Raw genomic sequence first — 16,903 nt, 5'->3', positions numbered from 1 at the left:
GAGGAAGAGGCAGCAGAAGCAGGCGAAGGAAGGGTGCTCTCCTCCCCCTGCCCTGCCACCCCCCTCTGCTCTGCAGCTTCTGGGATTGCCCCTACATGTCGTGGGGACTTGTGACTTTCCCCCACACCCCTAACGCAGACATACACAGACATACAGGTCACATTCGCAGAAGGACCTCCTGCCCAAATAGTTCAGCCCTTTAGGAGGGCAGCAGACACTGTTCTTCTCTCTTCCCCATTCTCTTATCTCTCATCCCACTTCTCTCTCCCTCTCCCTCTCTCTCATACATACACACACGCACTCACATGCACACTCTCGCTCTCTGCCCGCCTTCCTTCTGGGCGAAAATCGCCCCCATCGCATGCAATTAAGCGTAGAAAAAATCCTTCCATTGGTGCCAAAGGGAGTTGCTTCCTAAGCTGAAGGGCCGCGCAGAAGGGGAGGCGGTGGACACTGGACTGGGAGGGAGGATGAGCCCTCCCCAGCTGGGCTCCCCCTGGACAGCTCCCCTGCATGGCGACTCAACGGAAGGATTTTTTTCCCTGAGCTCAATCTCCATGCAGGGGAGAGGAGAATTTGTGGGGAGGGGGGTGCAGCAAGTGGGGAGGGGAGAATTAACTCTTCCCTCCCCGGCAGCAATCGCCCTTGAAAACTGTGCCCCACATAGCAATTAAGCTGAGGAAAACCCGTTGGATTGGCACCACCAGTGCACACGCGGGGCCCTGGGGAATAGATCTGGGCCCATGGGAAGCGACCTGGGGACGGGCCTGGCGGCCCAGGCCTAGCCTAGCTACTGGGCAGCCGTCCGACAAGCAGGGCACGAAGGGATCAGCCCTCTCCAGGATCAATGAGGAGCACTCAACGCTGGGAGGCGCACGGCCTTTTTCTGAAATGAGGGTCACAAGTCATCACAAGGGCAGTGACGGAAGCGCCCCCAGTAAGCAAGCCCTATGAACAGGGAGTGGATCTTTCCATTAAAACGAAACCTCCCTCTGCCCGTCAGTGTTCAGAGAAACAAAACCAAAAACTATTAACGGCAACTGCCTGAGACAAGAAGAGCAAGGAGGGCTTCTGCTTCCCACTCTACCAGGAGGCAGATGACCCCATACAAATGGTAACTCTTCATGTGGCAGAGGCTGCTTCATGCACTTTTCCACCGTTCTTTTCAAGTCTTCGCACTGGCACAGTAGGGATGTAACAGCCCTGCAGTATTTTCAGCTTACAGCGCGATTCTGAAATGCACTCACACACACATATGTGACATTAACTGGGTACATGTGTGTAAATGAACTGATGTGTCCCTCCTTGGTCAGAGAGGCTTACAGCTGAGTGAGCCTGCCCTGCCCAGGATTCCAGCAACATGCCTTTTTTGCTTCGCTCCCTCTCTCTTCAGTTGCCCACCTGTCAGGCAGAGTGACACTCCCTGCCCCAAATTAACTGACGCTGGTCTCAGGTGACAGTTTCCTGCTCCCTCTCCGCTGCTGTCAGAATTCTGGACTTATGTGATGATAAGAAGATCCCATTGACCTGAATGGACTGGGCCACTTAACGGCTAATTTTTAAAAGCACCGAGCTAATCTCAACTACATTTAGCCTCTTTACTGGCTAATCACAAATCTCAACTTCTCCAGCACTTCCCAGCAATCTAGTTTCTCTCTTCTCCTTGTCCCTAGACCTCAGCAAAAAAGAAAAAAGAAGGCTTAATATTTACACTGGGAAAACTCCTACGCCAGTGTAGTTATTGTGATGGTTTGTTTAAAACACTAAAGAAGCAAGCTAGCATGTCAACAAGTGCAATTTGCTTCCTCTCTTGCTATTTACCCACATCCCGATATTACCAGGTCCCTGCCAGGAAACTGAAGAACCATACTGGGAATGCTCTGGTTAAAGCAGTAATTATGAACAAATAATTTTAAGCAGGGGACGCAAACAAGAGTGCTGGCAAGCTCATCCCGGCTTCCACTCATCATGTGTAGAGCTTACATAGAAAGCGAATAACTGAACAGAGTTTGATTCTCACATCTTAAGGAGTGTACATGAACCGTATACGCCTAGCATGAAACACTATCTCTGCATGTCTGTTTAAAAAAATTATTACATAAATTCATATACCGCTTTACAGTAAACTCTCAAAGTGGTTCGCAGGAATGAGAAAAACATAAAATATGACAATAGCAGAGCAATAAAATTACGCCAGGTCGACTAGAAGTGTAACAGCTGGGCCAACCAACAGGGAAAGCCTGCATGAAGAGGCAGGTCAGGTGCTGAGCAGGCATGTAAGATCAAGGCGGCCTAATGTCGCCAGAGAGCACCTCCGGAGGAGGAGGGTTGCAGCAGTGCACGCTCTGTTGCAGGCACTCCTGAGGAGAACAACCAGAGCATGCAGCACAGTCAGAAGTGCTCCTGCTGAGGGCCACAGTGACTGGGCAGTGCCACGACGGGTGAGGCAATCCCCAAGGTAGCGTGACCCCTTTTCCACCACGTACAAAGTGACAGCAAGGATCAGTACATTTGTGCCATATTTCTGGCTCCAGACAGGTGGTGTCCTTCCACCATCTGTGCATCCCGTCCCTCCCCAATTCCTGGAGGAACAAACTACGTGTTGCTTTAAAGATGTAACTGGTTTTTCAAACTCATTATTTTCTCTTTTAATCAAAGGGGCATGGTGCCTGATATGGATGAGGACTAGCACCATGCTGAATCAGACCAATGGTCTATCTAGAACAGCATTCTGCTCCAATGGTGGCCAACCAACTGCCTGTGGGAAACCCACAAATAGGACTTCAGTGCAATAACACCCTCCCTAGCAACTGGCATATGAAGGCATACTGCCTCTGATAACAGAGGTAACATATAGCCATCAGGGCTAGCAGCCATTATAGCCTTCTCCTCCATGAGGATAAGGCTGTCTTTGCAGCAAAGATGGCCTGACAGAGCGACAGTCTCTTACAGAGCATCTTTGTTCACCTGCAGTGAAGACAGCTGTTTTTTAGTGGTTCAAAATTCTTTTAAAATTTTAAATACGTTAAAGTTCATATACTATGTTTTTGTTTTCTAATTATTCTGAACTGTCCAGAAAGCTTTGGCTATTGGGTGGTATAGAAATGAAATGAACTATCCTCATTTAGTACTCTTTCAACTCTGTTGTCTTCCAGTGGTGACGGCAATGATGCTGCCCTAGCCTAGTTTCCTGACACCTGAGTATGTATCATTATGATTTTGAGTAACCTCCAAGCATCTTGAGAGACTTAAAACCCTTTTTAAATTTAATTTTATGTATTTATTTCTATACTGCCCAATAGCTGAAGCTCTCTGGGCAGTTCACAAAAATTAAAACCACAAAGCCCCACCACCACCACCACCACCACCACCTTAAACTTCCATTTTACCAACCCCCTCATTTTAGAGAACTTTCCTTCCTTGAAGTAAAATGTGACCGTGTTGGACTTCCTTGGCAATTTTGCACACACCTACACTGTAATATGTTTTATATTTATTATCTGTCTATCTATCTATCTATCTATCTATCTACGACTCGACCTTGGGGGAGGTGGGGGTGGCAACGGCCGACAGGAAGCTCTGGCGTTGGCTGGTCCATGAAGTCACGAAGAGTCGGAAGCGACTGAACGAATAAACAACACAATCTATCTATCTCGCTCTGGTCATTGTTTCCAATTGGTTTGAGAACACTCACATCTCGTACTAGGTCTTTTAGGATTCAATCCAGAGTCTCCTCCCATCTGGTCAGTTCTACTATGACCAACAGCTCTAGGGCACTGTCGTTTAGGACATCGAGAAATTTAACCTCTTTGTCATGTCTGGAACATGCATTTTTCCAGTCAATATAGAGTAGTTATACTGTTTGATATTATTTAAATTGATTTTATCAGTATGCCGCCTTGAGATCTTAATGATATAAGGTGGGATACAAATGTTTTAAAGAAACAAATAACTAAATAGTTAAAGTAACCCCTTATTACCACACTTGCTCTTTCGGATGTCTCCCTGGTTTAATTTTATTTATTTATTTATTTATTTATCACATTTCTAATCCATGGAATAACTAAAATTCTCTGGGCGGATTAAAAAAGTCAATTTTTAAAAAAACAATCCATGTCAAGATCAGCCTGAGTGTTCTGGTCCGAGTGGTGATTTTGGACCAGAACTGAGTGTTCTGGTCCAGATACTTTTAGAGCCTGGTATTGTCACCCACTGCTATTCTGTGGAAGAATCTGCCCCTTTTAGCTTTTCTAATCTGCTTGACGACATGTCCTGTAAGTAGATTGGGCTCATCCAGGACTGTGAGCCATGGACTCTTGAATGAGGTGCCTGTGTTTCCACACATTGACACTCCTCAGTTTTGCCTGTCTAGTTGATCCTCCACGGTGAACAGGTAGCATTTCAGAGAAAGTTGCCTGTCTGAGGAGGCTTTACAAGTAGCTGAGGAAAGAAGGAAAGCGAAAAGCAAGGGAGAAAGGGAAGATATATCCAACTGAATGCAGAGTTCCAGAGAATAGCAAGGAGAGACAAGAAGGCCTTCTTAAATGAACAATGCAAAGAAATCGAGGAAAACAACAGAATGGGAAAGAATAGAGATCTCTTCAAGAAAATCGGAGATCTCAAGGGAACGTTTTGAGCAAAGACGGGCATGATAAAGGACAAAGAAGGCAGGGACCTAACAGAAGCAGATGAAATTAAGAAGAGGTGGAAAGAATACACAGAAGAACTATACAGGAAAGATCTTAATGTCCCTGATAGCCATGATAGTGCGGTCACTGAACTTGAGCTGGACATCCTAGACAGTGAAGTCAAGTGGGCCTTAGGAAGCATTATTAGCAACAAAGCTAGCGGAGATGACAGTATTCCAGCTGAGCTATTTAAAATCCTAAAAGATAATGCTGTTAAAGTGCTGCACTCAATATGCCAACAAATTTGGAACACTCAACAGTGGCCACAAGATTGGAAAGGTCAGTTTACATTGCAGTTCCAAAGAAGGGCAATGCCAAAGAGTGCTCAAACTACCATACAATTGCGCTCATTTCAAATGCCAGCAAGGCTATGCTCAAAATCCTACAAGCTAGGCTTCAGCAGTATGCGAACCGAGAACTACCGGAAGTACAAGCTGGGTTTCGAAGAGGCAGAGGAACTAGAGATCAAATCGCCAACATTCGCTGGATCATGGAGAAAGCAAGAGAATTCCAGAAAAGTGTCTATTTCTGCTTCATTGACTACGCTAAAGCCTTTGATTGTGTGGATCACAGCAAACTGTGGCAAATTCTCAAAGAGATGGGGGTACCAGACCACCTTACCTGTCTCCTGAGAAAACTGTATGAGGGTCAAGAAGCAACAGTAACAACCAGACATGGAACAACTGATTGGTTCAAAATGGGGAAAGGAGTATGACAAGGCTGTATATTGTCGCCCTGCTTATTTAACTTATATGCAGAGTACATCATGAGAAACGCCAGGTTGGATGAATCAGAGGTCGGAATTAAGATTGCCAGGAGAATTATCAACAACCTCAGATACGCAGACGATACCACCCTAATGGCAGAAAGCGAAGAGGATCTAAAGAGCCTCTTGTTGAGGGTGAAAGAGGAGAGTGCAAAAGCTGGTTTGAAACTCCACATTAAAAAAACTAAGATCATGGCATCTGGCCCCATCACTTCCTGGCATATAGAAGGGGAAGAAGTGGAAGCAGTGACAGATTTTACTTTCTTGGGCTCCAAGATCACAGCGGATGGTGACTGTAGCCATGAAATTAAAAGACGCTTGCTCCTTGGGAGGAAAGCTATGGCAAACCTAGACAGCATGGTAAGAAGCAGAGACATCACCTTGCCAACAAAGGTCCGTCTAATCAAAGCTATGGTTTTCCCAGTAGTAATGTATGGCTGTGAGAGCTGGACTATACGGAAAGCTGAGCGCCAAAGAATTGATGCTTTCGAACTGTGGTGCTGGAGAAGACTCTTACGAGTCCCCTGGACTGCAAGGAGGTCAGGTCAGTCCATCCTAAAGGAAATCAACCCTGACTGCTCATTGGAAGGACAGATAATGAAGCTGAAGCTCCAATATTTTGGCCACCTAATGCGAAGAGAAAACTCCCTGGAAAAGACCCTGATGCTGGGAAAGACTGAAGGCAAAAGGAGAAGGGGACAGCAGAGGATGAGATGGCTAGATAGCATCACTGATGCAATGAATATGAACTTGAGCACGCTCCGGGAGAGAGCGCAGGACAGGAAGGCCTGGCGTGCTATGGTCCATGGGGTCACGAAGAGTCGGACACGACTGAACGACTGAACAACAACAACAACAACAACAAGGAGGTCAAATCAGTCTATTCTAAAGGAAATCAACCCTGAGTGCTCATTGGAAGGACAGATACTGAAGCTGAAGCTCCAGTATTTTGGCCACCCAATGTGAAGAGAAAACTCTCTGGAAAAGACCCTGATGCTGGGAAAGACTGAAGGCAAAAGGGGACGGCAAAGGATGAGATGGCTAGATAGCATCACTGATGCAATGAATATGGACTTGAGCACGCTCTGGGAGAGAGCTCAGGACAGGAAGGCCTGGCATGCTATGGTCCATGGGGTCACGAAGAGTCAGACACGACTGAATGACTGAACAACGAACAACAATCGTGTTCCCAGAGGTCTTGTCCAAATAACCTTTCTGCCTCTCAGATTCTCCAGGTATGCAACCTTGACTTCACAGGAATGAACACATTCCTTGAGCTCCAGGACCACATTACACTGAGCACACACCCATGACAGCTGTCCAGCTGGAAGACAATAATTCCTGACACTTAGTGCAACATAATGGATATCCCCCATAAACCTGCCAGCTTTCTTCCTGTATAGATGTTGGTTTTATTCTTATTTGGGGGGTTGTTTACCTAAAGAATTAAGTTATTTACTAGGAGACAGTGGGAAAGAGTAGACTGACCTAGCCTCGCCCTCTTGCTAAACCCACATGGTTTTTAACTCGTATATGTGCTTATCAACTTTATTTACCTTGATGCTTTGTCACTGGGTTGGGCTCCTTGTAGTCAGTGAGCTCCAATGTAGATGATTTCAAGAACAATAAACAGGACTGGGTGGTGGGGGCAGTTCTCACCGCTGATAACATAACCACAGTAAAGCTTGCAGGTAATACATTTCAGATAAATTCTGAGCTGATGCTTGACACAGGAGATGGTTGTCTTGGGTTGGTTACCCACCAAGGTGTATTCAGTGGAGATACTCATTCTTCTGTTCTTAGAAATATACTGCAACATCTCATCAAAATATAACTTGCATATAAAAACATCCCTGGACGTTAGAGCTTTGCTAAAAATTCTTAGATCTTAACAGCTTAACAAGAAATAGAATGTCTTAACCATTTCTTGTTTTTAGACTTCTAGTCCTACTAGCTTACATAGGAAAGATCTCATTCAAAGGGCATCTCTACACCAGCCTAAGATCCTGCAGTTAAAACAGGGTTTTCTGCTTCTAAATGCAGCATCACAACTGACTCCCTTTACATGCAATTTGTTTCCCCCCTCCCCTTTCCCCCTCCTTCTCCCGGTATCTGAGTCTTCCATTATCTTTCATTGATCTCGCTCCTCTTCGTGCCACTTTAACTCTTCTCATGGAGGAAACTGAAGCGGACACAACGGGGTAATTTGATAGCTCATTATCTGCAATGTATTTAAAATGGAACAGAGGGCATTTAGTGCAGGAGACACCCTGGAGGGTCACGGCAGGGTCACACCATCATGTAAAGAGCCCGCTAACTTCTGCAACCTGAATCGCAGGATAAAAGCTTCATGTGAAGGAGCCCTCTGTACCAAGTTTCCTATGCAAGACTGAATAGGCTATTCAGCTGACAGATACACAGGCCTGGTGAGCTTCTAAGAAGAAGCCCCCGCATTCTAAGATCAGCAGATATTTATACCCTTTTAGTAGAAATTGCCTCATAGCTAATATTATCAACTGCCCTATAAATTAGGTCTCACAGTCTTAAGTATGTCATTGTTCTTGAAACATTCTTTAAAAAAGTAGAACATACATAAAAGGCTTACACATACACCTTTCAGGTGAAATAAGACCAATCTTGAATTATACAATTGAGAAGATAACTCCTTACTCAAAATTTGCTAATTCAGCCTAAGTCTATCAGTTTTCTAGACACCTGTATAGCAAACGTTTTGATGTGTAGAACTTATACGATATTTTTTGATTATTAATTGATAAGTGAAAACTCACAGTTTTGACCTGGAATAACACAGTCTCACGCCTGTTCATTACTCATTGTTCAAAGAACGTTTTGGCCAAAGTGATGGGGCTTTAAATCAGCATTTTCTCTTTGGATACCATCCAGGTCAACTTGACCAGGATTTTTATGCCAGTTACCCAGAATTCACTGTGAATCTGCTTGTGAACTTATATCTTCCTTATTAGTACCAGTTACCTTATTATCTATGTAGTTATCTGGATTCCTAATTACTTTCTATGAAATATGCTTAACTGCCTGGGACTTGCAGCTCCAAGACAAGACAGCTTTTGCTGTGGGGGGGGGGGGATCACTTCCTCTAATCGTCATTTTGAGCATATTGAGAACTGTGCCACCAACCCTTGGTGGCAGAACCATGACCGTGCCGCTCATTAATGCTCTGACGACTTCCCATTTGGATTATTGTGATGTGTTATATGTGGGGCTGCCTTTGAAGTAGGGATGTACAAAAGTGACTTACCTTTCGTGGATTATGTTGATGGTGGGGGAGAGGCGCTCTGTTCCTCCCCCGGAATCCTCGAACGGCCGGCTGTGCTCCACAGCAGCTCTGCGGAGCAGCCGGCCAGGCCTGGCCCGGCCCAGCCAGGCCAGAGCCATCCGAAGCCGGATTTCCAGCCGCGGAGGGCTCTGGGTAAAAAAAAACAACAACCGCGTACGCAAATGGCGGCGGCTATGGCCGCCGCCATTTGCGTTCCTTCTTTTTGACCGTCTTAATCTACGTAAATATTTACGTAGACTATGACGGTGAAAATAAAGGGGAACGCAAATAGCGTAGCAGGCGCTATTTGCGTCCCTTTTTCATTCACCGTTTTAGCCTACGTAAATCTTTAAGAAAAAGATTTACGTAGCCTATCACGTCTTTTTTGTTTTTGTTTTTTACACAAGCCTGGAAATGGCAGTGGCGGCAGCTGGTCGGAAGACCAGCCGCCGCTGCTGCTGCCGCCGCCGTCGCCACCCGGAAGATCCGCCCCAGGTGAGTCTCGTCCCTGGGGGGATCCGCAGGGGCGCAGGCCGTTCCGCCACAGAGTTCAGGGGGCCGAATGCACTGGCACTCAGCCTCACCGAGATCCGTGGCGGAATTCTCTGACATCCCTACTTTGAGTTTGAAGAGGGTCCAAAAACTTCACTTAGTCCAGACTAGGGTGGCTAGACTGCTCACCAAGAATGGCCAATGTGATCGCATTGTGCCAGTACTTTCTTTGCCATCTGCGCTGGCTGCCAGTCCATTTCCTGATCCAAGACCACAGGCTGGTTTAAAACTTTAACGCCCTCAATGGCTTCCTTTGAGCACATTGAGAACTGTGCCCCCAACTTTTTGTGGCAGAGCCATGAAACCACCTCTTGGCTAAGAAAGGGTTAGTATGAATATTAGTTTCCTCCCTAAGTCATTCTTAAAATGTGGCACATTTCCTTCTTACATTTCCTCCCCCCCCCCCCGCTGTAAAAAAACAATTTTTTATATAATAAAAGGTTGATAAAAACATTTTGCCTATAAGGGTTCCAAAAACCTTGCAGACCCTCCCATGCAGACCATAAGCATCTACATTGTGGGTTGTGAGCACAAAATGTAACAGAATAGTGTTCTTTCGGCCCCTTCTCAATATGCATACGACCTTTTCTCCCTTCTTGGTAAGGGATTCTGGTTCTCATGAGATAACCATTTTCATGTAGGTCTCTATCACAAATTATTAAATCAATTCCTAATTTGGGATGAATCATCACCACACAGGTTCTTGGTTCTGGGTCCAAATGCACCATCTTACTGTCACGTCCTTGTCTAACCGGACATGCAGTCCATGTTAATGAGTCTTTTCCAAGATTCATTCTCTTGCTTGTAGCCAGTAAGTAAGAGTTTTCTCATTATTTGGGTATACTTAGTCCTCATGGATTTTGCTCCTAGGTTTCACTCTCCTCAGCATATTCAATATCAGTTTGAGATATTTCATCAGGGTCTTATGCCGGGTATGTTTCATTATACGACTCCAATTTCTCACACGTGCCAACTGGGATCCAGACTCAGCCAGGATTAACATCAGGCACCTGTTTCCCCAAATTTGCCTTCTTTTCAGTGTAGAAGAGATAAAATCTTGCAGACAGTTTTTATATGTTTGTGTTCATTTATAACATTTCTTTGCAAGTTGTTAATAACTCTTTTGTTATATTGTAATCATTTCTAAAAAACTTATTAGATCATATATTTTTCCTTTTATAGCTTGTTATTCTATAACAGTCACTTAAGTGGTAAGCCAAATTTTTACACTTCCATAATTCACATTGTGACAGTGTTCTAATACTGCATGACACATTGTTTCTTGATTGTTTTTCTGGCTTTCTGGCCCATTTGAAGGAATTTTAAAGTTCACATTTCTTTCTAGTGTTCCTTTAAACTCATAACTGAGCTCTATTTTTAGGATTCTTATAAATCTGATTCCATTTTCCAGCTTTTTAAGAGACTAAACCTCGATGAGAACGCATATTGCTGTGGAATTCTTCTATGAGTATTAGTTGACAAGTTCTTAGTTGGCCTCCTGATCCAAAATAATTAATGTTCTGAGATTCAATACTTGCATATTGATGGAGGTTTCTTTTCTTGCTTCATTTTCTTGCATCAGGAAGGGCTGGTCTAGGTGACCTTTTAGACTCCTTCCAAACAGAGGATCCTACTTTCTCCTGGATCAATTTGGCCAACTTCAGGCATTTTTGTGAACCACCCAGAGAGCTTTAGCTATGGGGCAGTATAGAAATATAATAAAGGAAATGAGAATTAATAGTTAATGGAGGTAGTTTAGCCAGGCGGCAGTTCAGCGTAAATTGCAGCCAGGAGGGCAAATGGTTTTGGGTGAAAAGTACCAAACATTGGAGCTATTCTGTCTTTAAAATGTAGCTAATTTCATTTTCAACTAACACTTATGTCATTTTTACGTGTTTTACGTTTTTACCTGAACAAATCACTGAATTTGTAACTGTACATCAAGTATGGGCGTGTATTTACACATAGGTTACCCTGCAGAGAGTGCTTTAAGGGCCGTTTGTCCATTTTCCTGACTAGCACACTACAGATTCGGACGTAGCACAGCACACTGCGTTTTTTAATGTGATTCTGCAAGCTTCAGCTAAACAGATGTGAATGTTATACTCTAGCAGTGTTGTGCCCTTAAAATAGAAGGCTTACCCAGCAGGTGAGGGCCCTTTGGTGGTCTTCAGTAGTCTAACTCTTGGTAAAACACAACGTACACATACATCAGTTTATGTAAGAACACATTTATGCTCATGTGATTGAGCTAAAAGCTCAGTGAAAATGCGGGCGCAATCCTATGGCCTCTAGACATCGTCTAGACAGCCAGAGGATTTTTCTGTTTCTGGGAACTCAACTCCCTGCCACCTCATAAGTGGTGCGGTTTGTCCCTAGCTCCTCACTCCTAAGAGCAGCATGGAGCGGGTGAAAAGGAGGGTCCTGGGTGCAGGGAGGGGACCGTGGAAGCACCGTTATGATGCTTCCTATCGCTGCCTGGCCTCTCCCCCCACCACTCGGACACACCCCAGTCAGACAGCCAAAACTGGCCATCTAGCCACAAATGCAGAGTGGCTGGAGCACAGAGGAGAAGCTCCCCTCCGCGCTCCACCCACCATGCATTGGATAGTCGGCCACCTCTGAGTTCGGAGGCGGACGACTATCCCCATAGGATTGTGCCCCAAGTCATTTCCTTTTTTCTTTTTAAAAATGTACGCTTTTATTGAACTAGGATTTAAGGTCTCGACAGCAGAACTGGGATTAAGCTGGGAGCAAATATCATATTGAGCTGTACGTTGTTTAAGCCTGCATCTGCAACCCAGGTCACCAGAGCTTGTGATTCAGGAAGGTTACAGACAAATACTCATCCTGATTTTTTATCTGATTTTCTTTGCCAAAAACCAAACAATATTGGTCATTCAAACCGTTAAAGTTAAAGTTATATCTAGGTGAATAACTTGGGCTTAACTTGGCAGCCTGAGCCCCTGTGTCAGGAGGAGTGCATTGCCTGAAATATAAACAGTGAAATATTTCTTACGTGCTGTTTGTTTGTTTGTTTGTTTGTTTCTAAATTCTATACTGCCTGATAGCTGAAGCTCTCTGGGCTGTTCACAGAAATTAAATCCACAAAGCACAGCATAAAACAATATAAATACGAAAGCTTCAAACCACAATATAGAAGTACAAGTAGAATAAAACCTAGCAGCAATGCAGAGATTAAAAATACAGATTTAAAACACCAGAGCTAAAAGACTAGGAAGCTAAAATGCTAAAATACTGGGAGAATAAAAAATTCTTCACCTGGCGCCAGAAGGAGTACAAGGTAGGTGCCCAGCAAATCATTGGATAACCTCAAATAGCCGGACATTGGGCTATTACGGCTCCAATTTGTGTCTATATTTTTCTATATATACCATGGGCTTTTTATCTATTGTTGAAAATTTTAAGGGACATCAGTCTAACAGAGTTTTGTAAGTTATCATCAGAACTGACTGTTTTTGCATTTTAGCATTTTTTTTCAAAGTATTATTTAAAAACACAGACTTTTACTATCCGGGCTGTGTAACCCTTGAGCAGCAACGGACACTGTCTACTTGTTTCAAGTATACAGCCATAGCTTGTGGTGTGAGGGCATTCACTAATTATTGGTTGATTGTTGATATATATATATATATATATATGTATATATATATATTCAAACTAACAATATGCGTCTTCTTCTTTTTTAGTGAAATTACAATATGTTTAGGGTCAGTTGGATTAAGACCAAAAACTGACCTCATATTTATTAGGTTGAGAACCACGATCGATGGTGCTCAGCAGGACTGGAGCAACTAGTTGAATCAGTCTGAGTTCAAAACTGTAGATGCTTCACATTTAAATCCAGTCTGTTCTGAACACATTTCTCCCTCTTAACAAGCTGGCCGCTTTCAGGTGCAGTGCCAGAGACTAAGATTTATAGCTGCATTCCTCTCTTTGATTTATGCTGGAATGTTTGTAGGCAGAGTAGGTGTGTGGGATTTTTTACATGTACTGCATGCCACTGTAGAATTGGTGGATGCAAAATAAAAAAGGAAATACATCCTTCTACAAATATGACTAGGAAAATCAGTCCCTATAGATTAATAATGCAGGTATGTATTATATTATAAAACATGAGGTTATCCTTTTCCCTTTTAGCATTAGATAAGCACTTATCAACTCAAGTTTTTCTCGAGAGGGTTAAGATTCAAAAGGTTGCACTCTTAGTTCCCACAATGGATCAAAGATTCCCCTCTATCCATTTTGGGTACGATTTCTTAAGGTTTTACTCTGAGCTATTTGTCAATAGTTCAGAATTTGGGGAGCCTTCCACTGCCTATTTAGGCCCTGTAGGAGATCAAATTAGTTCTAAACAAAGTGTACACCAAAAATTGTTTTAGGTGGATTCGGTTTTGGTTTTGTACTAACAAGAATTAGTAAAGGAACATCTTTTTGATCCATGTTTAAATTTTTATTAGAAATATACCTGTAACATCACATCAAAATATAACTTGCATATAAAAACATTTCTTAATGTTAGAGCTTTGCTAAAGATTCTTAGACCTTAATGGCTTAACAAGAAAAAGAATTTCTAACCATTTCTTGTTCTTAGACTTCTCATCTTAAGACCTTAAATAGGACAGATCTCATTCTAAGTAGCAAGTTCCCTATTCAATACTGAATAGGCTATTCAGCTGACAGATACACAGGCCTGGTGAGCGTCTAATAAGAAGCCCCCGCATTCTAAAATCAGCAGATATTTATACCCTTTTTGTAGAAATTACCTCATAAGTAATATTACCTACCGCCCCATAAATTAGGTCTCACAATCTTAATTATTTCATTGTTCTTAAAACACTCTTTAAAAAATTAGAAGATACATAAAAGGCTTACACATACACCTTTCAGGTGAAATAAGATCAATTTTGAATTATACATTTGAGAAGACAACTGCTTACTCAAAATGTGCTCATTCAACCTAAGTTTCCATTTTTTTCTGGACATCTGTATATCAAGCTTTTTGGTGTGTAGAACGTACACGATGTTTTTTGCTCATTAAAATTGTTATTCCACAGGTCACAGTTTTGACCTGGAATAACACAGTCTCATGCCTGCTCATTGCTCATTACTCAAATACCTTAAAGCCAAAGTGATGGGGCTTTAAATCAGCATTTTCTCTTTGGATACCATCCAGGTCAACTTGACCATTATTTTTATGCCAGTTACCCAGAATTCATTATGAAGCTGCTTGTGAACCTTTGGGTCCTGGTCAACACTTGGCCATGGAAGCTCACTGGCTGACTTTGGGCCAGTCACAGACTCTCAGCCCAACCTACCTCACAGGGTTGTTGTTGTGAGAAGAAAACAAGGAGGAGGAAGATTATGTACGCCTCCTTGGGTTCCTTATTGAGAAAAAGAGGCAGAATATAAACGTAAATAAATAAATAAATTACTGATTTAACTCGCGGGATCCTTAATTTCATTCTATGCAACATGCTTAATCGCCTGGGGCTTGCAGCTCCAAGACAAGACAGCTTTTGCTTGAGGGGGGGAGGGGGCATCACTTCCTCTAATCGTCATTTTGAGCATATTGAGAACTGTGCCACCAACCCTTGGTGGCAGAACCATGACCGTGCCGCTCATTAATGCTCTGACGACTTCCCATTTGGATTATTGTGATGTGTTGTACGTGGGGCTGCCTTTGAAGAGGGTCTGAAAACTTCACTTAGTCCAGACTAGGGTGGCTAGACTGCTCACCGAGAATGGCCACTGTGATCGCATTGTGCCAGTACTTTCTTTGCCATCTGTGCTGGCTGCCAGTCCATTTCCTGATCCAAGACCACATGCTGGTTTAAAAGCTCTAAAGCCCTCAATGGCTTGGGGCCAGGTGACCTGAAGGAGCATCTCCTGTCATATCTACCTACATGGACCCTAAGGCCATTGCCCACAGCCCTCTTCCCGGCACCCCAGACAAATAGGGTGAGGCTGGTGGCAACAAGGCAGAGGGCCTTTCTGGGACAGCTCTCCACCTGTAGGATGCCCTTCCCAGAGAGGTTCACCTGGCACCAACAATACTGTGGTCTTTTCAGTGCCAAGTGAAGATGTGTTTTATCCTCCTGGGCATTTAAGAACTGTTTTTTGTCTTCTAGATCTTAGCACACTTTTATGTTGCTGCTGGTTTTATCCTGCTTTTAAGTGTGGTGCATGAATATGTACCCATCATATCAGATGAACATTTACATACAAAGCTCTGCACCTGTCCTGCATTGAGGTTGTCCAAGAACTGCACTGTGAGAGACCCCACCTGACGTGTTTTTACAAGACCCCTTCCGTGACTGTATTGCCTCAGGCCTATAAAAATACTTTACTGGGAGAACCGCAGCATAGCTTCCAGCGGCTGGCTGGCCAGAAATGGTCTGTCTATGATGTCTCTGGCAAAAGTTTCAAATGAGAACTGACTTGCGTTACGAGAAATTGCACATAGGAAGGAGCTGGGCTTTTTATTTTATTCATTCATTCATTTTATTACATTTCTATATTGCCCAGTAGCTGAAGCTCTCTCATGTGAGAGATCCCATGCGAGTCAGACAAACGGTAAGACTTGGGGGAGACAGACCAGTGAACTCCCCTTTAACAAAATGCCCCTCAGTTAGGTTGCACGATCACGCTGCTGGCTTCATGGCTGCATGAATTCAGAGCCTCCTTAAACTGCAACAAGTTGCTGCATCTCCCTTTTAGATGACTGTGCCAAGGGATTGAATGAGGGCCACTGAAGGCCATTTTGTCCATTGGCTGCTGCTGGTGAAAATAATAAGGAAAGTAATAAGGAAAAAGTTATCAGTGGTAGGTTGCTGACTCAAGTCCAATTCCTCCTTTCCTGGAAGTGACAACCTGCATGCACATTTTTCCAGAACCACATCATCAGCCTCTGTGGAGTGAAGAGCCATCCAGAAGTCACTTTTGCTTGCCCTCCTCTTGAGCAAGGGCAGATCCATCAAGACAGCAGCCAGCCAGAAAAGGTTGTGGCGACGTTGGTGTGGCATGACAGCCTCACCCACCTTGGACAGGAGGAGGAGACTCCTTCGGGCTCTATATAAGAGGTTCCCCAAACTCTCTAGCATTTCATCCGGTCACAGCCAGCTGTCCAGAGGGGTTGACAGCCCAAGGACCAGCAAAGCGAGCGGCCATGGCTTGTGAGTACAAGCAGCCAGCAGAATGCTGAGCTGCCGGCAAGTGCCCAGGAAGGACTGGAGATGGGTGGCTGTGGCGAATTAGAGTGGTTAAGCATCATTTCATAGTTTCCTGAGGACACTATGTTAGTCTGGCACAGCAAAACCAGTGGGGTCTTGGTACCGTCATTCTTTTGTACAGAGTCTGGACTGTTTTGCCCTATGTAGAAGGCAGAAGGGCACTGCTGCCGGAAGATGGCACTTGCGGGGGGGTAGGGGGAGAAATGACGAGATGACACAAATAGATTTGGGATAAAACAGGGCCGTGTTTATTGATATATTACAATCTGCGAAGGAAGCACCGGAGGGCACGCAGCCAATAAGACAATTACAACAGGCATCGAGTGAGGCATTCGTTGTCTAGGGCGAG

This window comes from Heloderma suspectum, chromosome 4 (genome assembly GCF_057233095.1).
Source record: "Heloderma suspectum isolate Gila_16-S chromosome 4, 16-S_ref, whole genome shotgun sequence".
NCBI classification, from domain to species: domain Eukaryota; kingdom Metazoa; phylum Chordata; class Lepidosauria; order Squamata; family Helodermatidae; genus Heloderma; species Heloderma suspectum.
This window is presented reverse-complemented; position numbering follows the sequence as displayed.